Here is a 26,604-nt window from a genome sequence, read left to right as displayed (position 1 = left end):
GGCGAGGACGCTCATCGCCGCTTGGAGTGGCGTCTCCGGTAGCGCGGACGATGCTCCCGCAGCGCCTGCGTCGCGCTCCAGCGATGGCTTGGCCGCACGGGTTGATGCCGCACGCCCGGCTCCTTCTTCCACAGCTTCCTTGCCAGTACCGACCGCGCCAGCCATCATCACCTCCACGCTGCCGGCGGCGCGGCCAGCATGTAGCCACCTTGGCGGATCCGGCGCCACCAGCACCGGCGAGAGGCGCTGGCGCACAGGGACAGTGCCGAACTAGAGGCGGTGGCTACCGAACTCGATGATGCGGCCGTTCTTGGGGAAGATGCCGCCGTTGGCGAAGCAGCCCGCGTTGTCGTTGATGAAATCCATGGAGTAGATGCGATGCACTAGCGCGGACACCGTACGCTGGCCGGCGACGTCGAGGATGCCCGCCCGAATGTGAACTCCAGCAAGCGCCACTTCATGCCCCACGGTGGGCGCCAACTGTCGTCGTGGTGAACGAGCAGATGCCATGGGATGGCTTAAGTTGGGGCCGAATGGGCACAAGAGGATCCGGGGGAGAGTTTTTGATTAGATAGGATGAACTTCCGGATGGTTTCCTCAAGAACTCAGCCAAAGGCAAAGGTAGAAGAAGAAACACACAAGGAAGAACTCTACTCTAGATCTTTCTCTTCATTGATCTCAACATGATACAGGTTTGTGCATACAAGGTGAGTCGTCTACCTCTGTCCAATCGTGTCTGCAAAGGGCTATGCCCCCTCTCCTTATATAGGGGAGAGGGTGGCTTACAGGGCAAGAAACCCTAATGGCATCTTTGACTAGACAAACTACTTTACAAAGTTACTTTAATCATAGATGACGCCGGGGTCTTCTTTAATCAGGGAGGCTGACGTCCTCCGGCTTCTTTCAGCGTCATCCTCCTCTTTGGCGCCAGGGCTTCGTTTAAAGCTACTTTGCTTAGCTCATCTTTGTCCTCCAGCTCTGAAGAGAATCTTTGACCAGTCTTGCCGACATGCGCTTCTTACCGGTAGCCCGGTGTCTTCTTTACCCGGTTCCGGTATACCCCTCTTGGAGATACCGGCTTAGCTTTACTTAGCCAAACACTTAACCTTGTGCTCCGGTATAAACATTAAACCGGTATCTTGATGGCTCAAACCATCCGATTTAGCATGCCTTTGGCATACCGGGGGTCATCCCCCCAACACCTGGCAAGGTGGCGTGCTAATGGGCCGGCCCATACAGCAGACTGTGTGGGTGTGCACTTGTAGTGCACGCACTAGGCATCAAATTGGAGAACATCTCTATAAGGCGACGGAAACTGACCGGTGCCGCGAGATAGCTCAGCATGTTGTGCTTCTGACTACCTAGTTCTGAAAGCTTCGTTCCTTTTGATGTCCTTTTTTTCCTTTCCTCTTTTCACTTACACTCCTCCTGTGCTCTCTTTGCTAGGGTTCCTAGTGTGTGGTAACTCCTTTTTGTCCCTCATATCTCCTGCCCGTCCTTCACCTTCTAGTAAGTTGATGTGGCCATCATCGCCCATCTAAGGAAGGAAATCATCTTTATCTACATCTTCTTCCTTGCCATCGGTTCGTTTTCATTCACCCAAGTGCGGTGGATTAGGGGCGTTGTTTCTTCCTCGCCACCGACTCATGTCTCTTCTCCTTTTTCACTTCAAGTGATTTTTTTGGGTATGTTTCTTCACCGAGATCGCCAAAGTAGGTCACCTTCTTACTATTTCTTCGTAGATTACACTTAACCTCTATCTGTTTTCATGATTTTTCTGTCAATTCTAGTGGAATAGAATTCTTCCTTGTGGAGGCCGGTCATCATTTTTGTACCTGAGGTGCTGATTCTCATGCATGCAGGGGGAGTGCTCCCCATATGCCACTTCGAAGGGATTTAGACAAAAAAATTGCAATGTCACACTACGGGAAAAACAGGCGTTGTCGTGCAGAACATCATTGACGTGAGGCGCTGCACGGCAAAAAAATCTTTATCGTGCGCCGCGAGTTGTACGCACGGCAAAGAAGAAAAGCACGGCAAAGTCTTAGAGTGGCGCACAGCAAAGAGTCGGTGCACGGCAAAGTCAGCAGCGCCGCACGGCAAAGTATCATCGCACGGCAAAGTCCCTCGAAAGCGCACGGCAAAGAAGCAAGCACGGCAAAGAGCATAAGAGCCACACGGCAAAGAAAACATGCTCGGCAAAGGGACTGGGACGTTGCCGTGGGTCTCCCTTTGCCGTGAAAGGAGGCGCCGCACGGCAATGTTACCACGCACGGCAAAGATGAGGACGCACGGCAACGCTCTGCCGCACGGCAAAGAATCGCAGGCACGGCAAAGACTAGGACGCACGGCAATGGACTTTGCCGTGCAGATCGGCGACGCGCACGGCAACGTTGGCTTTGCCGTCGGTCTCTTTGCTGGGCAGCCTTTGCCGTACATATAGCAGCCTTTGCCGTGGCCTTTTCTCCCGTAGTGTCAGTAGCAATTGTTTAGCATTTGCAGCGCATGGGATAGACATACATTCTCCGGTCTTTTTAGCATCAAGAGGAAAACATTAATATCTAAACATATGCACAATACGACTTTATGATCTGCATGTCTCCACATGCTTAGCAACTTCTATATGCAGTATCATTCTAATGAGTCCATTCTTATATATAGGGTTACAAAATGTTTCTGGGTCTAACAACAAGGTATGTTCGCAGATTTGAAAAATGTTGTTAAACGCAAATATATTTTTCATTATAAAACTAACTTTACGAAGTAAGTCAAAACTTTAGATAAATTTTATATTTATACAAATAAGACCTACAAAGTAGTGCCCATTTTATTGGACCGTATTTGGTGTGAGGATCTCCCTATCACTACTAAGCGCCCCTCCCTCCCTTGGACCACACAAGTTTGCACCGTGCTAGACATAAACGCCGTTGATATGATTTATTATGGCGCAGAGCTAATCGTCAAGCTTGCCAAAGAACCGAGAAAATATTTTCTCTTTATAAGTGACATTCTTTCCCTCTGGCTTATGCCACGAAAAATCTTTCTCGTAATGATAAGCCATTCACCTATGGGGCATATAAGTGTCCTGTAAATCCTATTTCCTCTGTCCAAAAAAGAGTGACTCAACTTTTTCTAGATGCAAATGTATATGCATACTAAAAACGTGGCCAAATCAACCGTATCTAGACAAAGCACAGACACTTATTTATGGATGGACGGAGTACATAATATCACATGTTGATTCTTGGTTTACGTGTGGTGCACGAACATGAAGTGCAACAATCCAAGCCACCCAAGAGTGAACCATCGACCGAGCGACGTAGATGGACTCTAGGAAAATGGGAGAGGCATCAAAGAGCTTTGCTAGCCCATGCCCGTGGGCAACAAACTACGACAAAAATTGCCCTCATAATTTTTTGTTACTAATTCTTCTTATGTGCGTACTGGTGTGCAAGGTCGAGTTATTGGGATTTTTGTCAAAAAGGACCACCCTCCCCAATTCATTGACAAAAAGGACCACATGTGAGTAGAATTGACAAAAATGACCACCTCATGTGTGGCGGCAGAGCCCCCAGGCGACATGTGTCGCCTGCCGCCACAGCCGGAGGCGGCAGGGCCTGCCGCCATTGCCCGTGGCGGCATGTCCACCGTAATCAATGAATAGTGTCCTGATCGATGAACAGTGCACGTTAGCTACAAAATTTGTTGAATTTTTCTTTTTTGCTGAGCCCAAAATACAACGTATTTTACAGTGAATTTTTGCACGATTGTAGTGCATAGAGTTAGCTACATGTAGGTATTTTTTCGAATTTTTTTGAGATGTTAAAAAAAATAATTCAAAATAGCCTACTATTCATAGATCAGGATAATGTGGACATGCCGCCACTGGCAACAGCGGCAGGCCCTGCCGCGGCGGTAGGCGACACGTGTCGTCTGGGGGCTCTGCTGTCACACAGGAGGTGGTCCTTTTTATCAATTTTACTCACAAGTGGTCTTTTTGTCAATGAATTAGAGAGCGTGGTCCTTTTTGACAAAAAATCGAGTTATTGCTTTTCAATACACGTGCCTTTTGAGTTATAGTTGGCAGTTTCTTTTCATGACAGTCTTAGGCCAGAGCGTGGCATGGATTGTACCTGTTCAAACACGATGTTGTGGATCCACCATGAGGGGTGTTTGAGAGTTACATTCTACTTTCATATACACATACATGTGAATTTTTCATGTTGTACGACGGTTTTTGCGTTTAGTTACTACAATGTTGTACTGTATGCATGGTGTGGTCTTTGCCCTTGTGGGGAAAAGTATGTTGTTGTTTTCCTTAACCCGGGAAGAGACGATAGCTTTGTTCTCCTTCAGTAGTGCCGGCCGGGCACCGGCACACAGGCCCCGCGTGAAACGTGTCCTGGACGGCAGACGGAGGTGCACCAACGCTGTCTTCATCGAGGGAGATAACAGATAAGGCTGACGATATTACGAGCGGACCGGAATAGACGTTTCTACAGCGACCTCAGCTAACGTTCATGATCTTCAGTCAGTGCTCTGATTACCATTCTCTCAGTTTTGCACTACGAATATCACGTCATCACTGACGACGACGCGCGGCAGCGTCCAAGGTTCCCTGGTTGACGCTATTTCCTCATCTCAAACACGGTACAACATGTGCGTGTGCGTGCACAGTAATTGGCACTACCAAAGTTGCGAGATGGTTGACTAGACTCGCCGCTTTAGTCTTCTTTCGACGGCTTAATGCATGTGCACACTCACTAACTAGTAATGACCAGCACGACTACATGACTAACAACTCCAGACCTTCGAGCTACCTACTGGCCTTTTCTTTGAGAATATATCTTCAGTTACACATAATTATCTGCTGATTTTGTTTTGAGAATACCCTAACAGTGTCCTAGTTTTTGTCCAAGATATATAACAAAAGGTTTATAAAACGTCCACTCACATAGCTGACGATAGGGATGAGCAGACTCTATAACAGACTTCACGGGATTAGTTACTCCATCTCTAATTTATCAGAATCTACCGCATCGGCCAAAACCATCTTCCCACCGTCTTTACTATTGCATCTGTAGACAAGGCTCGCCGCATGCTAGTATTCTGCCGTGTCATGTAACAAAATAATGTAATTGCAATTAAAGAAGAGATATGGGCTCGTGTGCGTATGGTCTAGGGTGGGTACAATGCACATAGAAATGCTTTCCGAACCGTAACAGAAAATTCGCACATGGCTCAACCGAAAATAATCGTTAGGGTTGGTCATAGTGGGAGAAACTTAGACTAGTAACATGCATATGTTACTATCTTTATATTGGGTAGTAATTTATATATAATTCCGTGTCATTTATTATGCTATAGACTTATTTTATTTTGGGGTGTGTGATATTACGATAACATAGCTCCGGTGGTGGTGGAGGGCAAGCATCTCCGGTCATAGAGCTGACACCCTCCCGGCGAATGACCATCAAGCCGACACCTCCCGCTTGTACTTCGGCCAGTCCCTCGACAACGAAGGTGAAAGAAATTTTGGAGGACGATGAAAATCGCACACACTTTCTTTTATGGAAACCGTATGCCATGATAAGTATCACACGTGGTTTTAGATATGTATCACAAACATTGAATCTATAAAAAATCATTTATGAATATTTTGGTTGTGAAATATTCCCGCAAGTTCACTGTTTTCGTTCGAAATGCGAGCTCAAAAGCTTCTCACCATTTACATCATTGCCTATAAAATGTGTCACTCACTCTTCTCGCCGTTGGCCTCCCCACATTTGTATCATGCCTCCATGTGAATCCAGTCTAGGTTGCATCGACCTCGCGATGTAAGATGTGGAGGAGGAGCATTCCTCACAACACAACAGTGTTGGGGGAAGCATCATCGACCTCACGGGGTATGACTCGGAGGAGGAGCATGCTCCACAACAGAAGGATCACGCTCCATAGGAGGAGGAGCTTGCCAGGATGCATGAGGAAGACTTGCAAGAGCATATGGTGGTGGAGGAGTTCATCGCAACGTGAAGAAGAAAACGAGCATCGCGTGGTGGAGTACTCCTTCAAACTCTCTGTGAGGAACAACTTCATGCATGGTTGCACGTCAAGAAGAAAGGTAAGAATATCAGACCCACAACAGGTGTTTCGCCGTTTCCCGCCAACAAGCTTGTGGGGCTGTGGCATTCGCAAGGCTCATGGCTTCCAGAGAATAAGAGACATCAAGCTCTAGCGGTAAGTTCGCTGACAATGCCGAGGCATCAGGCTCTAGCGGTCTGTTTGCCGATAATGTCGAGGCATCAGGCTCTAGCGGTCAATTCTCCAACAATGCCGAGGCATCAGGCTCTGGAGTGGGAGTAGCCGTCCATGATGCAGAGGCAGACAATGGCATCGACATCATCGCCATCTCCTCTGGTGATGAGGAGGCCATTTAGTATAGATATTTGCAGTTTTATTAGGCCTTATATGCATGTAATTGAAGCTATTTTTGTAAGAGGAATTGGTGCCCTTCCAACCAATGTCCAAATATTATTGACGGTCTTTGTAAAAGGAGGGGAAACCATGCCTAATTAATTGGTTACATTTCGGTCTAAGTCAAAATATATTATGGACTCTTTTTCAAGATGAACTGTGTGCAATGTGCACTTAATGTGCTCACTTTTATGCTCAAATAGTTGTGGACGAGAAAGACAAAGGTGATATAACGCAAACGGCTTTTCATCGATAACTCGTGGGTGAACCCGGTGGAGGTGCAGGTGTACCGCACACATGTGCGACAAAACTTACACGGATGTGCTTTTTTCCAATGAGGAACCCGACTACCATGTTAATAAATTCCAACTTACCCATACAAATGCCACATGAGACTACTCACAATAAGAAGTATCATAGACTAGTATCATACATATGATACTAATTTATGATACAACACCTATAATATATAGTATCATGAATTTGTATCATAGTTCCATCATATTTAATATTTTGTAGAATCTCAATGCAAATATGTGTACATGATGTCTTTGCAACTAAAATTTCTAGTTTTACGTGTTATAAGACAGTATCTACCTATGATACTAGTCTCACCTCTCTCATTAATTGATGTGCCACATAAGATTTTTACCTATATAGCATGCACAATACTATCTATAATATTTTTATTGTAGCTAGTCTATTCTATTATGTACCAGTGAATGCAGTGGTACACGATTGGCTTGAATGAGCCGTGTGTGGTATTGGTAATGGGCTAATGGCAAAATAAAATATGGCTCGTCTTTGAACTCCACCCTTGGCCACGATGGCGGAAGACTGCACCTTCGTCCTTCCGTAGGTTTAAGTTGTTAGCTTTTGCATGTTTAATTTTTATTTATAGTCCAAATATACTCTAAGCGCTAGTGTTTTTGGTGGAAATATTCGATCATATATTGAGTTAGATCTATGTTTATTTATGATTTAGATCTATTATTTGCTCAGTACTAATGTGGTATTAATATCTACATGTAGAAATGTGTGAATTAGATGTACAAAATCTGTTTACATTTGTGTTTACCTTTTATCTCTAGCTAGCATTTCATATCTAGCTAGCATTTTATCACTAGCTAGTACGGATGTACAAATCTCCTTACGTTACTATTTTTACTATATGTTTCATATATTTAAATCTAAGTAGCATTTTATAGTAGAAATATTATTTTGGGAATGAAGCATAAGAAGAGTTTCTTACCTATTGTTGTGGATATATCAACTAGGTATACCACAATATGGTCTCGATTCCGGCATATGGTGGCGAGACCTATAGCCCAACCAGGCGCTCAGTTGTTAGAGAACCAATATGGAGGAATCCAGCCTGGAGAGAAGTAGTCGGATCCGACCATAGTAAAGATCGGTCGGATCATTGACGTGCATGACAAGATAACTTAGCATAGGTTAGGATTAGTCGTATCTGGTTGGAACTCTACCATTGTAACCTAGATCTAGGCGCCTTCATAAGCCAGATTCTGGGATCCCTAGAGGCACAATGCAACTCATTGTAATATCACACTTGTTGCCTGATAAATCGAAACAAGAAGCAGTAGGGCTTCACCACCATCGTGAGGTTTTTGTTTGCGACCGCGCGGTCGAATACGCTAGCAACAAGACCACTCACCTCTCTTGGAGCGCTCACATGCACAACATCATTGTTTTGAGCAAGCACCTTTGATGGTGGAGGAGGGACACGCATCTCTAATCACAGAGGAGCACTCCCACCAACAAACTAACCACGTGACGCATCTAAAATGCATACATGAACTTTTTAATTTATTGCCACATATTCCCACATATTTGCATAATATTAGTAGTTATTACCAATGTTTTTAATGATTTAGGGGATTTTCTAAACAATTTTCTCTCCTCTAGTTTTAACTCTGTACGGCAGAAAACACCTTCTGTTAGTACTTTTAACATTACAGGAGCTACGGGACTCGAAAAAGGACAAACTCAAAGAGCGCGTTTTGGAAATTTCGAGACGCATCCAGCAGGCCAAAGGAGACCAGCAGCCCAATAGACTGATAGATAGAGTTGGTGGCGCGCCCCCCTACCCAAGCTGCACCACTCATATGATACATGCCCTCGAGCGTCCGCAGCCATCTATTCAAAGTCTCACATGATGGTATTGACCTAAAAACTCATATATAAGGGCCCCTAGCGCATATCGGATACATACGGAGGCGCAGATCAAAAACACCGAAATAGAGAATATGTTGGCCACTACCGGAAGAAGATTGGAGGGGGAACCGCTGCCGAAATCGCCTCCGGCCGCCTCTCCTCCTTCACCCACGCCTCCTCATCAATACCGATGATGAGAGAGGAGTAGTCCACCCCCTGGACGATGGGTTTGTGATGGTAACTTGATCCAATCTCTCTATGTATGATCATGGTTGAAGTCCATATGATGTGCCTTGTAGATTATGGATCTATCTATGTAATTCCTATGGTGGATATTATGGTGTATGATGATACTTGTTATGCATTTACGGTTGAGTTGGAATATTTATGGTTTGTCATACTTTGGAGATGCTTCTATGATAAATATTATGGTTTTTATTTTTAATGCCGTGTTTACCTTTTTCATGAGGTGCTTGACATCACCAAGTTTAGATAGATGGGAAAGTTGTGATCCTTCACACAACAAAAAAAATCATTGCATCCAAAAGCGTTCACCATATAGGAGTATGATGTATGTAGGTACTAGATGGCAGAGTGATAGACGACATATGCACTTAGTGACATGTCAATGTTGTCCCACATCCTTTATCGGGGGTAAAAAGGGAGAAGTATGATGCATGATGTGAAAAAAAAACCAGTGCTATCCTTATGAGGGTGGCATTAGAAACACAAAGGAATACTTCTTTCAACTATGTGTTTTAGGACATGTAGCCATCATAAACATTACCACTAAGCATAAAAATTGTGCATGCCTTTTATTATCTATAACATGATCATCACTGTAGATTGAGGGAGGAGATTGAGTGAACCCATATAAACCCATGTCCATTGTTCCTATAATAGAAAACCTTTGTCTTGTCCTCTTGAGTTGAAATAGGATTGGGACACTTCACATTACTATTTTGTTACACTTTATTTATTGAATTAAACCAACTTTCATTACTCCCTTAAATTAACTAGTGCATAACCAACTAAAACTTGTGATACTTTAGTTGTAAGGAATATTTTTGGGAATTCGTAGCAGAAAACAAAAAATCTAACTAATACAACCCTGTTTCCCAGATCTATCTAGGAGGAATGTAGTAACAAAGAAGGTTTTTGTGACATACCCTTGTAGCACGAAAGAGGTTAACGTTCCACTTAAATGTGGTTGATGTAGTCGTACTCCATCGCCGACCTCGGGGTCGTGTAGAAGTCCTCCCGTATAACCATGAGTACCGCAAGTGCATCACCTTGTAGTTTCGCACATATATGGTGATCAACGATGCTCCCGGCCTTAGTTCCAACTAAGGTTACGAAGCAAGATCTTCAGGATCCGAATCTTAGCAGCGCTCCCACGTACCGGGTGAAGTACTCCCTTCGTGCGCAGCTCTTCGAGGAGCCACGGGTGGAGAGAGAACTAGAGAAAGAGAGGGAAGGTGGAGCCCAAAGGGGCTCTCCTTTTTCCCAGTGGGAAATTGTTTCCTCCACCTCCCCCCAAGACTCCACCTTACATAGGGGGAGGGGGTTGGGGTGCCAAAACCTTAGGGTGTCCGGATGGGTGACGTGGGCATTACCCTTCGAGTAACCAACGTTGCCCTATCCGGTATTGACTAATTGGAGGCCCATGAAGATACCTGAAGGCGTGATGGGCCGCTAGGTCGGCGTACCAGAAGATTCCTTGACGGGCAAGACAAGGAAGTAAACGAACAAGGAAAGATTGGATCTGAACTACTGTAAATCTAGTCGTATTCGGTTAGACCTCTTGAGACCTGGCCTCCTATATAAAGGCCAGGAGAGGGGCTGCCAAGGAACACGATCAATCTTAGCAATCTTAGCCAGGAAAAGCTTAGAGCTAGGTAACCCCAGCAATAGCAATCTCGACTAGATCTCAGCCGAGTTATTCGGCACCCCATTGTAACCCATTGTCTTCATAATCAAAGAACAGACAGGCAGGACGTAAGGGTTTTACCTCATCGAGGGCCCCGAACCTGGGTAAATCGCTCTCCCCGCTTGTCTGTGAACCGATGTCTCGCGTCAGCCTATAGGATTCCATCAACCCTAAGCCCCTATCGGAGGGCATTGCTGAGGAGTATCCTCGACAATTGGCGCCATCTGTGGGAACCCTATCGGCACAAGATCGGACATCGGCTGAACCCCTCATGTCATCAGCAACTTCATCAGCACCATCATCGCCTCATCTGGGAAGCCCGATCCGTTTTGGCTCCTACGAATTCACCCCGCACAGCGAATCATCTCGCTCGACCTTCTCTGGCCTACAAGGCAACATGGAGATGGCTTTCAGGAGCGTCCACTACAACGTCAACTCAGAAGGAATTCTTCGGTTGCTGGAATCTCCTATCTCCAGATCGACGAGCCCAAGCGCATCGTCGACACCCGACCTTTCGGCAGGCCTGACAAGCCCGTCGAGTCCGTCCGCGCCATCGACTCCTCGTTCGGCATCTTCCATGTCGGTCGGATCTGATGACCCCATACCCTCGGAGCCGACCTCATACTACTGCATGAACTGCGACACCAGGCATGGACTAGGGTCAAGTGACACGCCATTCATCTGCAACGCCTACTATTCATCGGGAGAGGACAGCATCGGCAGCATCGCCCGGGGAGACACCCGAAGAGTGGCGCCCCTCCAAGTTTACGTCGCTAATAGGGGAGACGGAGATCGCACCCCCCGCTCCAGCAGGCGGGCTAGTTTTGAGAATAGCGCTAGCAATGACAATAGCGACCACACCATTACAGAAGAGGAGTGGGCAGCGGCCAAGGCAGCCGTACTCAACAACACACCGCTTTCGGCGGGAACCACGGTTGGCACACTCAATGCCTACCGCTCCATATTGGAGAAAAATCGGGAGCGCCTGTCTAAGGAGCAAGCCACCCTCGAGAGACGCCTATCTGCGGCAGACCGGTCCAGTGAGCGACGAAGGGGCTCGCAGGGGAGTGCCTCTCGAAGTACCCACGGAGGAGGCAAACATCGATCGAGGCTGTCCAGGCTTTCGGAAGATGACGCAAGGGAGATAACATCAAACCTGACCAAGTCTTTTATGACCACGGACACCGCGGGCATGCCACGGCCAAAAACCGTCGCGGGAGCAACAGCCAATCTTGCAGCGTATCTCATTAACCAGCGTCCCGAAGGATCCATGGCTCAGGCCCACCGTGGCGCTTTGGAAAGTCTTGCGATATTGGGACATAATCTAGTTCCACCAAAAGAAAAGACCCTGCAGGCCAGCGGTTCGAAACATCGCGCGAGAGATGCTCGGGATGAAATTACACAGAGCAGGATCGACAAGGCAAGGCGACGACGCGCCACCAGGGAAGAATTTGACAGTGACTCTTCTGATAAGACCCAGGAGAACGACGGCGAGCTTAGAGGAGCCGATTGTTTGAGTTACAAAATTCGGGAGGCGATGCCACCCAAGAAATTCAAACCCACACCTACCGACGCCGCCAAATATGATGGGCAGCAGGAGCCAAGATCCTGGATAGAGGACTATCTGCAGACGGTAATTCTGCAAAAAGGGAATCAGATAGCAGCAATGCAATGCCTGCAGCTTTACCTAAAGGACTCAGCACGAGCCTGGCTCAGAGTACTGCCAAAGGGTTCCATCAAGTCATGGGACGACCTAGTAGAAGCCTTCGTCGCTAACTTTCAAGCAACCTACAAAAGGCCCGTCGGGATCGAGGAGTTACGGCACTGTCAGCAAAAGCAGAAGGAGTCGATGCGCGCATATATCGGGAGGTTCACCAAACTCCTGAATGCTGCGGAAGACGTATCTGTCGACAGAGCAATCGATGCTTTCAGTGATGGCATCCGACGTGAAAGCTATATAGAAGAACTTGGGCGCAAGAAGCCGAAAACCATAACCAAGTTAATGGAAATTGCCAATAGCTGGGCCGATGGCGAAGACAATGTCCGAAAGCCACGACAACGCAGTGACGACGAAGAAGATGACCAGCCGAAGCATGATTCGGGTGGTCGAAGGGATCGGAACAAGAGAAGTAAGAACCGCAGTTACGATGACAATAACTTGGTGGCCGCAGGTTACTCTGATCGGCAGGATGATCGGTACGACGACAGGCGAGACGATCGACAGGACGGTAATCGGAACAACTCTGGGAACCGTGGCAACTATAAACCACGACAACAGAGAACTCCCGAATTGCCTTACGCTAAACAGATCAACGCCCCTTGCTACCTGCATTCATATACCGATTCCAAGGATGGTAAAGTAAAGTCTAGCCACCTGCTCAGGGACTGTCGGCAGTTCCTCGATATGCATAAACTCATCCAAACGAGGCAGCAACAGCTACCACCACCACCACCGCCACCCCCGTCACAACATCAAGTCCAGCAAGCTCAACCTCATCAACCCAACGAGGCATTTCCACCACCACGTGGGCAAATGAGTATGATCCATAGGACAGGTGTTTCAAGGAGAGAGATGAAGAAGCTCACCCGAGAAATCAACCTGGCAGAAAGTGTTATGGCGAACATTCCTGAATATGTCGAGTGGTCGTCTCAGGAAATCACGTTTAGTCGAATGGACCATCCGATGACTATACCAAAACCAGGGCACGCCGCCCTAGTGGTCGAAGCACAGATAGGAGGGTTCAAGATGAGCAAAGTCTTTATGGATGGAGGAAGTGGACTCAACTTGATATTCCTTGACACAATCCAAAGTATGGGGATCACCATGAGAATGTTGGAAGACTCAGACACCCGCTTCCATGGGATACTCCCTACTTCACCAGCGCACTCTCTTGGCAAAGCATACCCGAACGTCGTGTTCGGCAAACCCGACAACTACAGGAAGGAGAAGATCGAGTTTGAAGTCGTGAACTGGGAATCACAGTATCACGCCATACTCGGGAGACCAGCTTATGCCAAGTTCATGGCTGTACCGCACTATGCATACCTCAAGCTGAAGATGCCAGGGAACAACGGGACAAACATCACAGTCTACGGAAGCTTCTCGCGTTCGGACAATTGTGATCGTGACTTTCAAAGGATTGCTGCAAAGTTTGGGCCACGGCGAGAGACTGTCGACCCCCCGCCCAGATTGACGATACAAGAAATCAAGGAGGAAAAACTCGACAGGGAAACCAAGAAGAAGCCAACTCCTGAAGCCCCAGCAGCAAAAGCATCGGCGGAAAAAGTTTCGGCACTGGCCAAAGCAGAAGATGTAGGGGGCGGCAAGATGCTGACAATCGCTGCCCAGGCACCTGGCGAAATCAATAGCGCTGCAGCAACCACCAGCATGACGAAGAAATCGGAAGATGCTTCTGAAGAAGAGAAGAACCCCTTCCTTGATAAAACACTCCCTTAGTTTTTAATTTTTTTTTCCTTTACTTTACACAGAGCCTCTTGTTTTCGCCCTCTAGTTTCGTATTTACCCTATCAATAAGCACTTAAGTTTCGATTCTTGTTAAAGTATTGCAGTAATATAAAGCATCTATGACCGTGCCGCTGCCAAGTAACGGCATAACGTAACGCGCGGCAGAAGATAGCACCCAGGGCAAAAGCCTCTACGAGCACTGCAAAGAAGAATGAGGACATTAATCCTTCCCTCTGCTTCAGATGCCTCTACGAGTGCCGTACAAAGCAAGAGTTTGGAAAACTTATATACAACAGACGCTCGATATTTCACTTATGGAAATATCAGAGAGCAACGGGCTCATCGGCAGAATCATTACACCTGAAATATTTGGGAATGACTGTCGAAATTTACAATCGGTTGAAAGCAAAGTTGCGCATACAACAGGTTTAGCAAAACCTGCAACACGAGCTGATCACTCATAATGATTTGCTGACCAACTAATACACATACACCCAACGGGCAATTAAGCTTTGATCCTTTGAATATTTGCCAACGGCATGGTAAAAGTACATATTCATGTATTAACCAGATAAAAAAAGTTTCGGCTCAACAATCCTAACACTCAGATGGACTAGCTAATACAATTTACAAAAGTAACTTTACACCTTCACATCACCCTTGCGGAGTTTCCCTTTCCTCAGGTACCTTTGACTCCTCCTCAAGTCTGTCGACAATTATATGGGCGGGTGCTAAAACCTTCGGGTACAACTCTTCAAAATCACCGGTTGCATTGGCGATAAATAACAAGCAAGCTGAAGGATAATGAGCAAGCACAAGGGCAAGCGTACACTTGGCCCCTGCAAAAACTTGAGCTCTTACTAGCTCCCGAACCTTCTTGGCATTTCCAAACTCAGACATCAAAGTCAAAAGAGTAGGGGGAACTGCATTCAAAGGAAACATCGTCTTCCAAACTACCCTCATAGCTTTGTAGCACTTGTCGAAGAACTGGTGGACCTGTTGCACTCGATCCTGAAATTTGATGACAGCTGAGGCCTTCGAGTGTTCCCGCCAGAAAATCTCTTCGGATGAGGAAAGCTGAGTCAAAGCATGCACTCGCTCGTGTATCCGCTTGTTCTCTTCCGCATGGTTCAGAGCTATGACTGGCAAAACAATCAGTAAAGACTCAGACAAGAAGTTGCTAGCAAACAGGCAAAGGGATCAGGAAACTTACAGTTTAAACTTTCGGTAGCCTTATGCAGCTCGCTAAGAATGTACCGCTCCACGTCGGCTGCAATCTCGCTCTTTTTATTGACAATGGCAACTAAGGCATAAGTGCTGCGTAAGTCCATTTCCATCTGCGTGACCCGGTCCTTCATACGCTGGATCCGATCACTTTCAGGAAGGGCACCCGACGAGTCGTCAACAAACGAGGGCACTGGGAAGACCTGCAGAAAATACCGTTATAAAGGGATGATGGATATGGTACAGCCGAACATCCAAAATAACTCCCATCGGGAGAAGTGCAAGGAAGTGATATCATAACAAAAGTGTGCCAACAACACTGCTAGCACGGAGTTTATTACAAGCATAAGTTTTTGCGGCAGAACAATGTTTCGCATCAGCTCAAGGCACAAGTTTGTTACAAGAATCAAGGGAGTTGGGTCTGGATCGATAAACTGGGTCCAGCCGACGACTTCCTTGATGAAACTAGTTCAAGGAGCTGACGGGCACAAGTAAGAGCAGACGCCTTAAAGGTGCTCAAATCAACAAGCTGCCCGTCTCGCTCTTTCGGAAGCCCCTTAGTCATTTCCTCGATGTCACCCTTAAAGCCGTAACCCATCATAAGCTGGAAGGCAAGGACAGCACCAAAAGTGCGCGATGTATGCTTGAATACCTCGATAACCTCCTTGGTGTCAACCGCGAAGGTATCGATCAGCTGTCCCAGGGTCTTCTCTTGTTTGATCTTGGGGAAGATCATCGAGTGCATCCGCGCCAAGGCACCCTTCCCCTTCACAAGAAGCTCTTGTGTAAGCTGGTGAGAAGCAAGAATCGTTGATACAGCATTCGCTGGGGAGTTATTTGGAACTCTTTCCAGGGCATCGACAGGGATGTTCGCTGCCTCTGCAGTAGAAAGGAGGGAAAAATTCAGTCATTGACAAAAAGTTCAAATCCATAAGTAAGTCATTCGACGGAAGTATGTCAGAAATTACCAAGCAAAGTCAAAGAAGACTGACGAAGGACTTCATCCTTTTCGGCTGCCCGAGCTTCAGCCGCCAGCCTGGATGCTTCTTCCTCCTTTAGCTTCTCTTTCAGCCTGGATAGTTCCTCCTTCAGAGAATCGATCTCTTGGCGAGCCGCAGCAGCTATCTTGACTGCGCCATCCAATTTCGAGGAAGAGGATTCGACTTCCTCTTGTAGCCGAGCCTTGTCAGCTTCTAGAGAAGTGAATCGGGAGGCGAAAGCTTCCAGAGAAGAAATAACGCCTCGCAGGTCCTTAAGAGAGAAAGAAAAACAATTAAACAAGGCACGCTCCAAGAAATCTGTATTGCAATCAGAAGAGGACTTAGAGAAAAAGGAGTCGCAGTGGCAGCAGTTGGAGAAATATCCTTTCCTTTCGAAAGGGAAGAAGCAGTCGATGCTTGGGCCATGGGGGCAGCCTTAGGAGCCGAAGCTTCGGAAGCCACCACGACCGGCGAGGCAGCATCAGATTTGGCTTTTTTAGGCGGAGGCTCGATAAAACCCTCGTCGCTGCCGAGGTGAATGGTCGACTATGATTATAAAAGGGGTATGAAAACTAAAAAGGCAAAGTATAACTTTTGGAAAGAAACTACTTACATGTCGAAGAGATCATCTTCATCGGCAAAGCCGCCGATTGATCTCTTCGCAGGTGAAGCTCTGGCCCCTTCCGCAGCTGCATCAACAAAAGTATCACGATCAGTGTCGTCATTACGCACTGATCCATTTGCGACACAAGTGTTATCGGCTGAGGAGGGAAGGTCAGTGTGGGCAACTTCGAGATCCATCGGACCATTATATTCATCCTCTAGACCTGTTTGCTCGGTGGTGTGAAAATCTACGGGGATTGAGGAACCTCTCCCCTCAGAAGTGTCATCCAGTGAATCACGTGTATTTTCAGAAGCCATGGGGATCTGGCGAAGAAAAATGACAAGTAAGAACAAAGGTAATTATGTCGGCTAAGAAAAAAGGTGTAGTAGAGATGTGAAGAAAGAAAAATACCCCTGATGGTGGGTGATCAGCGTCAAGGGGAGCATAAGAAGAGATCAGCGGAATCGAATCTTCCTGGTTAAAGGAAGTAAGGCGACGGACTTCATCAAGCAACTCCTTTTCTGATAAATCGGCAGCATTAATTCTGGTTTCATCCTTTGGACCTGAGTACAACCACATCAGGTGAACTCTGGCCATGACTGGCTGGACTCGGCACTTCAGGAATACTGCTTCCACCTCTGTACCAATCATAGTTTGGCCGTCGGCCTCTTTGATTCGAAGGAATTTGGCAAATAATTCTTCGGCTGAAGCCCTTTCGTCGGCTGAGAGAATATTCTTCCAAGAATTCTTGGGCTTGGCTTCAGAAACATCGGCATAGCAAGGGAGCCGACACTCGGGTGACGAGGAGTCCTTGACGTAAAACCACTTCAGCCTCCATCCTTGCACGAACTCTCTCATTGGGAAATTAAAGTAATTGACCTCTGAGCGAGCAACAAAACCTACTCCTCCGGTAACGAAGTACCCATTACTACTGTTGTATCTCTTCACATATAAGATCTTCTTCCACAGCCCGAAATGAGGTTCAATACCCAGAAACACCTCGCAAAGGGTGATAAACACAGCAACATGGAGGATTGAGTTGGGGGTAAGTTGCCATAATTGGATTTCATACGTCCGCAAGAGATGGAGGAGGAATCCATGAGTGGGGAGCGAAAGGCCTCGGTGAAGGAAAGATAAGAACATCACAGTAAATCCAGCAGGAGGATCAGGCCGAGAAATCGCACCTGGAAGGATCACATCTCCCGCATCGGAGGATATCAATCCTAGGCTTCAGGACCTCTTCTCGTCACGCTTGGTGACGGTTGATGCTACCCAGTCCCCAGGTTTGGCCATTGAGCTTGGCGGCGCTGGCGGCGCCGGAGCTGGGGGAGGGGCGCTCAGAGCGCTCCCCTTCGGAAGAGAAGAAGAGGAATTGGCGGCGGCACCTCCGCTGGTGGAGCTAGCGGCGGCGGTAGGATTCTTCTTCTTCACCATTGTGGTATCTGAGGAAGATTGGAAAAGCTGTGGTGGTGGCGCGACAATGGCGAAGGAAGGAAGAAGGGGAAGAATGAGGAGATACTGCGGGAACCGTGGAGAAGATTAGGAATTTTTCGCCCTTTGGAGATTTTGAGGAGAAGTTAAGAGTTAAGTAAGCACGTGGCACTTGAGGAAGGGGAGGAACCGGTGGCCCACTACGTCCACGGTTGTGCGAAAATCGAGGAGCCACCTCGATCGTTACGCGTGTAGTGGTCAAGCCCTAAAAAACTGATTGCACAGAGCTAGGGCAAGCCAGTCAGGTCAGGACCCGTCAAATCAGCCCGCAGCAGTTACACGTCAACAATGACATCATAAAAAAAACTAGAAGCACTCGAAGGAAACATGAAAAATAATCGGATAAAGGACTTGAGTCTACGCACGGATTACGAGCATCCGAACCTAGACTCGGGGGCTACTCCCATCGGGAGCGCTGACGCGCGCCCGATAAAAGAAGACTCGACAGAATAAGCAGTCGAAGGAAGAAGGTTTGAGTCTGTACCCAGACTCGATAATTACTCCCATCGGGAGGACGTGGTGCACACCCGTTAAAAGTTTTTTGCACTCCAGGATCATGCCCGGGGACTTGATTCTATGTAGGGTAACGTTGTTTTGCCATCGGCAGTTAACCAACAAAAGTTGGGCACGTTACTCATTATCCTTTGCGTAAAGAAAAGTATATCGGATGACCTATGAAGATCTGCGAAAAATTCGGCAGAGGAGAGTATTCGAGTAGAACAACTTGAGTCTACGCACAGATAGCAAGCATCCGTACCTAGACTCGGGGGCTACTCCCATCGGGAGCGCTGACGTGCACCCGATAAAAGAAGGTGAAGCAGATTCAAGATGAACAAGGACAATGAAGGAGAAGAATATGAGGAGAAGACATGCATTAAGTCTCTACCCGATTTATCTTCGGCTAGACACTCGGGGGCTACTGACGTGGGCATTACCCTTCGAGTAACCAACGTTGCCCTATCCGGTATTGACTAATTGGAGGCCCATTAAGATACCTGAAGGCGTGATGGGCCGCTAGGTCGACGTACCAGAAGATTCCTTGACGGGCAAGACAAGGAAGTAAACGAACAAGGAAAGATTGGATCTGAACTACTATAAATCTAGTCGTATTCGGTTAGACCTCTTGAGACCTGGCCTCCTATATAAAGGCCAGGAGAGGGGCTGCCGAGGGACACGATCAATCTTAGCAATCTTAGCCAGGAAAAGCTTAGAGCTAGGTAACCCCAGCAATAGCAATCTCGACTAGATCTCAGCCGAGTTATTCAACACCCCATTGTAACCCATTGTCTTCATAATCAAAGAACAGACAGGCAGGACGTAAGGGTTTTACCTCATCGAGGGCCCCGAACCTGGGTAAATCGCTCTCCCCGCTTGTCTGTGAACCGATGTCTCGCGTCAGCCTACAGGATTCCATCAACCCTAAGCCCCTATCGGAGGGCATTGGTGAGGAGTACCCTCGACAATGGGCCAAGGGGGAGGTGGCCGGATGGGCCACAAAGGGCCCATGCGCCACCCCCACCCCAAAACCTAGCCGCCCCATAAGCCCATGGGCTTGCCGGCCTCTTTAATGGGCTCCCTTCTCCGGGAGGGGCCCATTAAGGGTGGGCTGCCTTTATTTATTAAATAAATAAATATATTTAATATTAACTCACTTATTAATATATAATACATAATATTTAATTCCCGATGATCGGAGACACCTCTCGTATCACTCCGAAAAACTTTTGAATTCTCCCAGAACCCTTTCCAGTTCCCTCTTCTCTATTCTCTAATGTTTCTGATGAATCCAGCACAATCTTAAGTTTTGGTGAACCCTGAAGTGAGTTTCCCTACGGTTGGAGAATAACAATACATGATCAAGACATCTTTCTCCGATCAAAGATTGCCAAGGTGTTCTGGAGAATAATAGCAACCCCTATGTGTTCTACAAAGATGTGATCATCGTTTGAACCATTACATCGTATCTCATTACCTTTGTTACTACGATACCGGCACTCATCCGATACTTGATCAATGGTATCATGATACCTAGTTCGACCTTATTACTGACAAGGCTTTTCAACTCGTTCTGTTTGATTCTTTCCTCGTGATCTAGTCATGTGTTGCAACTTGGAGATAATCTCACCGAGTGGGCCCAGAGTATCTTCCCTCACGCGGATGAACAAATCCCGCTCTTGACTCATACGCCTCAACCCATCCCATTGCAATACCTAACTACACATTTATGATCACCCTGTTATGGTGTGGCGGTTGACGCAGCCAAAGCAGCCCCTGTGACGGTGATTAGATAAGATCTCACGCTCTAAGGTTTAAGTTACTTCTCTTTCATCAATATCGTAACATTGAACTTGATATGGCTTTCATCATGGTTACAATACGTATATATTTGGAAATGTCCATTATATCATTTTCTCATTGATAATGCTCCATTATCAATGACATGTGCGTCCATGATCGGGAAACCTCAATGATCGATTGGCCTCAATGAACTAGTTTACGAATGCTCACTAGGGACCCTCGTTTGTTTATAATATCACAAGTGTATCAATGTTTCCGATTGATACAGTTATAGCATGGCATGAAACTATTATGAACTATTGATATATAATAAAAAAACACTCTTTATTATTTGCCTCTAGGACACTATATCCAGCAATATTAGCTTTTCCTTCTTGCTCCTGCAGATCGATACCTACTTCCACGTTGAGAGGTGTTCAGTGATTCCCTTATCTTGGGGGTTATCACCACCAAGCCGGCACCTCCCGCTCGTACACCGGCCGGTCTTCTGATATGATGAAGGCGGATGAATTTGGAGGACGATGAAGATAGCACACACTTTCTTATATGGAAACTGTATACGATCATAAGTATCACATATGGTTTCAGATCTGTATCACAAACATCTAATCTATAGAAAATTGATTGTGAATTTTTTTTGAGGGTAGACAATGGGGAAACCCCCACACAATTTGTGTATTATATTATATAATAAAGGGAATAGTCTTACAAACTGTACAAGGAGTACAGAAAAAACAAAGAAAGCCTACCCTACCCTAAACTTGTGACCACAACCACTCTTTGAATGTTTCAGCATGATTTTTCTTCATTCTGAACGACAGCATCTTCAGCTCTTGATGAAAAATGGATTTCCATCTTTGTAAGGTTGGCCTCTGATCTTCAAAAATCTTGTTATTCCCGATGATCAAGATACCCCAGGCACCCAAAATAGTGAGTCGCTAAATGTGAGTGACCGTGGGCGGGGTCAAAAGAGTTTGAGCCGCCGCTGCTAGGCCTCGCAGGCTTGTAGAGTTTGTGAATATTTTGGTCGTGAAATATTCCCACAAGTTCACCTTTCTCATTCGAAATGCATACACAAAATCTTCACGCTGTTTACATCCTCGTCTATAAAATGCATCGCTCACTCTTCCCGTCGGTGGCCTCCCCCAAGACTTTCTAAATCGAAGGAGGAGGGCCTGATCTACCTATCTACCCAAAAAGTTGAATTCCCCCAACTATTTCTTAGTGGAACTTATGACCCTAGATCTTGTGGAGGTCCTTGTTGAGAGTACACCTTGAGGTTTGCTTGGTGATGTTTAAGCCCTTGGTGAAGTTGGGAGCCTCCAAGTTGAATGTGGAGTCTTACCCAACCTTATATGAAGGTTAGCTGAATTGACCAGCCTTGCTTAGTGGAGAAGTGAATACACCTTGGTCGCGTGCTCAACGGAGAAGAAGGTGACACATTTGTGGTGGTTGGTGGCCTTCGTGGTTGCGCAACTCTCAAACATAGATGTACTTCCCTTGGAATAGAACTACAGGAAACATCCCTCACATCACATCTTCACTTCGGTTCGGTTGTATCAGTTCCTTTACTTTGCTCCTTACCCGTTCTACTTGTTTTTATCTACTTGTTGTTTTGTCTAGTGTTGCATCATATAGGGTCACCCCTTTGATAAAATATCTCACCTTTACTTTTTGCCTAGCCTAAAATTGAAAATACTAAAATTTGAGTAGCTCCTATTCACCCCTATAGTCACTCTTTTACCCATTCAAATAGTATCAGAGCCTCGACTCTTATTTGCCCATGGCCACTCCTCTCCTCTCCTATCATCTCCTAGCATTTTCTTAGAACGTACTCCTCGTGGCTTCCACTCCACTTGGCAGTTGGTACGACCTCCTCACATACTTGACACGAGAGTAAGCTCATTAATATCATAGAATTTTTTTTTATCTCCACATGCAGTTCTACCTTTTTTATCCTCACATGATAAATTTGTTGTGCAATTTTCCAGGATTATGTTTAGGGTGTCATGCCCTACAATGTGGTTGTTGTGAGGTACCAAGTTTCTCTCTTTCATATAGCATGACAGGATCACGAGGGATGTCGTGTGGTTAGGGAACCACCTCCAAATCCCTCTCCAAACATGAAACATGCAAACAAGATTCAACAAAGGCTATAAACTAGAGTCATTTGAAGACTATGGTAGATATTTCCACATGAACCTGTCTAGAAGGCAACGACGTAACCAAGAATGACTCATTTGTATAGCTAGGAACCAAATGTATGTTGTAATGCATGTATGCATGTGTTGTATCAAATATACAGTCAAATATAACAAAATTTGGTACTTTGTTTTGATGAAATGTTGCATGGGTTTCTGGTATAGATGGATATGCAGGTACTACTAATAGGCACTGAGTAAAAATATTTGCAATAATTCTAGAAAAGCAGACGATTAGCTTAAACTCATTGTCTCCGATTGATAGAAACACACACGAGATAAAAAGTAAAACTGTTGGAGATATGCCCAAGAGGCAATAATAAAAGTGGTTATTATATATCTTCATGTTTATGATAAATGTTTATATACCATGCTATAATTGTATTAACCGAAACATTGATACATGTGTGTTATGTAAACAACAATGAGTCCCTAGTAAGCCTCTTGTATAACTAGCTTGTTGATTAATAGATGATCATAGTTTCATGATCATGAACATTGGATGTTATTAATAACAAGGTTATGTCATTATGTGAATGATGTAATAGACACACCCAATTAAGCGTAGCATAAGATCACGTCATTAAGTTATTTGCTATAATCTTTCGATACATAGTTACCTAGTCCTTTCGACCATGAGATCATGTAAATCACTTATATCGGAAAGGTACTTTGATTACATCAAACGCCACTGCGTAAATAGGTGGTTACAAAGGTGGGATTAAGTATCCGGAAAGTATGAGTTGAGGCATATGGATCAACAGTGGGATTTGTCCATCCCGATGACGGATAGATATACTCTGGGCCCTCTCGGTGGAATGTTGTCTAAATAGCTTGCAAGCATATGAATGGTTCATAAGAGACCACATACCACAGTACGAGTAAAGAGTACTTGTCAGGAGATGAGGTTGAACAAGGTATAGAGATACCGATGATCAAACCTCGGACAAGTAAAATATCGCGTGACAAAGGGAATCGGTATCGTATGTGAATGGTTCATTCGATCACTAAGTCATCGTTGAATATGTGGGAGCCATTATGGATCTCCAGATCCCGCTATTGGTTATTGGTCGGAGAGAAGTCTTAACCATGTCTACATAGTTCGCGAACCGTAGGGTGACACACTTAAGGTTTGATGTCGTATTAGTAGATATTGAATATGAAATGGAGTTCGAAGTTTTGTTCGGAGTCTCGGATGGGATCCAGGACATCACGAGGAGTTCCGGAATGGTCCGGAGAATAAGATTCATATATAGGAAGTCATTTTGTAAGTTTGAAAATGATCCGGTGCATTTATGGAAGGTTCTAGAAGGTTCTAGAAAAGTTCGGAAGAAATCACTATGGAAGGCGGAGTCCCGGAGGGACTCCACCTAGCATGGCCGGCCAGCCCTAGGGGGTGGAGTCCCAGGTGGACTCCACCTAAGGTGGCCGGCCACCCCCCTCATGGAAAGGTGGGAATCCCACCTCAAGTGGGAATCCCACCTTGGGTAGGTTTCCCTACACATGGAAGGTTTTGGGTTTGGGTCTTATTCGAAGACTTGTAGTCCAACACTTGGGGGTTCCACCTATATAATGAGGGACAAGGGGAGGGGGCCGGCCACCTCAAGCCATAGCTTGGCCGCACCCCTTAGTGGCCGGCCACCCCCTCTCCCCAAACCCTAGCTGCCCCTCCTCCTCCACTTCTCCCGCATACGCTTAGCGAAGCTCCGCTGGAGATCTCCATCAACACCGCCACCACGCCATCGTGCTGCCGGGATTCAAGGAGGATCTACTACTTCCGCTGCCCGCTGGAACGGGGAGAAGGACGTCGTCTTCATCAACACCGAACGTGTGACCGAGTACGGAGGTGCTGCCCGATTGTGGCACCGTCAAGATCTTCTACGCGCTTTTGAAAGTGGCAAGTGATCGTCTACTGCAACAACGAGATCTAATCTCGTAGGCTTTGGAAATCTTCAAGGGTTAATCTCGTTCATCCCCTCGTTGCTACCGTCTTCTAGATTGCATCTTGGCTTGGATTGCGTTCTCGCGGTAGGAAATTTTTTGTTTTCTATGCTACGAATCCCTACAAAAGCGTGTGTGACGGCTTCACTTTTTCCAAATGATTTATATCAAAGAATCGCTTGCGATAGTTGGTCCCATCGCACATGGCTAAATAAATCATGTGCGCTGTAGAGAAGCATCGCCCACTCTTGCATAGTGAAGGTAAGGTTTACCATGTGTGAAAATCCATTTCAGCCGTGTGTGAAACCATGTTATGTACAAGTGATTATAGCTACGAGAAAATATACTAAAAAATCCTAATATGTTCAGTATGACACCATATTTGGACTGTACTGGATAACCCTATAATACTATGCATTGTAGAGATGACATCATACACCAATATCATAGTTTGAACAATGAGGAGGCTCACTTTCCGCCTTTCTTTCTCTAGCCTCTTCCCCTCCCCTTTGAAAGTTGTCCTCTTCTCCCTGGAACGCTCCCCATGCTCCAGCCACCCCAGCCGGAGTGTGGAGGGCAGAGGTAGCCAGACTATTGTGTAAGTAGGGCTAGGTCTAAGGTTGGTTTTTTTTATTTGACTCTATGTTGTTTTGTGTGATGTTGATATATGCATTGTTTCTTGGCACTCACAAGCGGCGTATGGAGTTCATCCTCTCTCGGCGCATATGAAATCACTCCAAATACTCTCGTTTGTGGCTTAGATTCGAAGTATTCTGCTGTTTTTTCTCCTTTCCCGGCGGTTATGTTCCAAGTCTTGCCTTCTACCATGTCGTGTGGATTCCATGATGCACAAGTTTCCTGAAGTTCATCAACAGTGGATATTTCAAATAGTTGTCACCATACCGCCTATGCTTCCTATGGTCGAAGGATGGCCCTTAACCATGTGAGGTTGGCTGCTCTTCCTCCCGCCGTGAGGGAAAAAAGGAGGGTCTTCAGCTCCAATAGGGTACAACACAACTGTGTTGCTCCAAGTGGTTCGTCCCGGGTGATGCTCGTCCATCCATGGAGTTCTTTTCCGTCTCTATAGTTGCGGCGGAGAACAATCCGATCGCATTTTAAATTTTTTTAGGGCCTTGCTTTAATTCAAGGTATCTGTTATAATTTTATTTTCTTAATGATTCTTTTTTATTGAAAGGAGGATAACACGGACTCTGCATCGACTAATGCACACAACTATATGTTATTCATAATGCAAAATCCAGCAGCTGGATAAATTCGGCCACTTCTATAAAATCTTATCAACATCCCAGAATTCTAGACAGCTGTGGGGTAGATTTAGGAAAGTGATGTGCATCTCATCATAAAATCAGGGAAAATTTTGCGCTTAATTGCATGAAACACATAGGGGGATCAAGTTTCTCTCTCGACACCATCTAGGGTTTAGGGTTTCGAGAGTGCGATAAACTTTGACATGACCTCTTTTGATTTAGGGTTTTGCAAAGTTGATGATCATCATTTGAATTGGATTTGAAACTTGAGAAATGAAATGAGTTTGAATTCAAATTCAAACTCAAACAATTCAAATTGAATAAGATATTATATAATTCAAACAATCATATTATATTCATACAAATTGAGAAAAAAGACAAAATAAATAAAATACAAAGCTCAATATAGAGAAACTTGAGCTTTATTGATTATCACACACATATACATTGTCAATTACATAATATTTTTATATTACAACAATAAGCAATTAAATCAAATAAGAAAAAGGAAAAATTACAAGTAGCTACACTAAAACCCTAGCTATTGTTCAT

The sequence above is a fragment of the Lolium perenne genome, chromosome 6, assembly GCF_019359855.2.
Source record: "Lolium perenne isolate Kyuss_39 chromosome 6, Kyuss_2.0, whole genome shotgun sequence".
In the NCBI taxonomy this organism is placed as follows: Eukaryota; Viridiplantae; Streptophyta; class Magnoliopsida; order Poales; family Poaceae; genus Lolium; species Lolium perenne.
Note: the sequence above shows the minus strand (reverse complement) of the source record.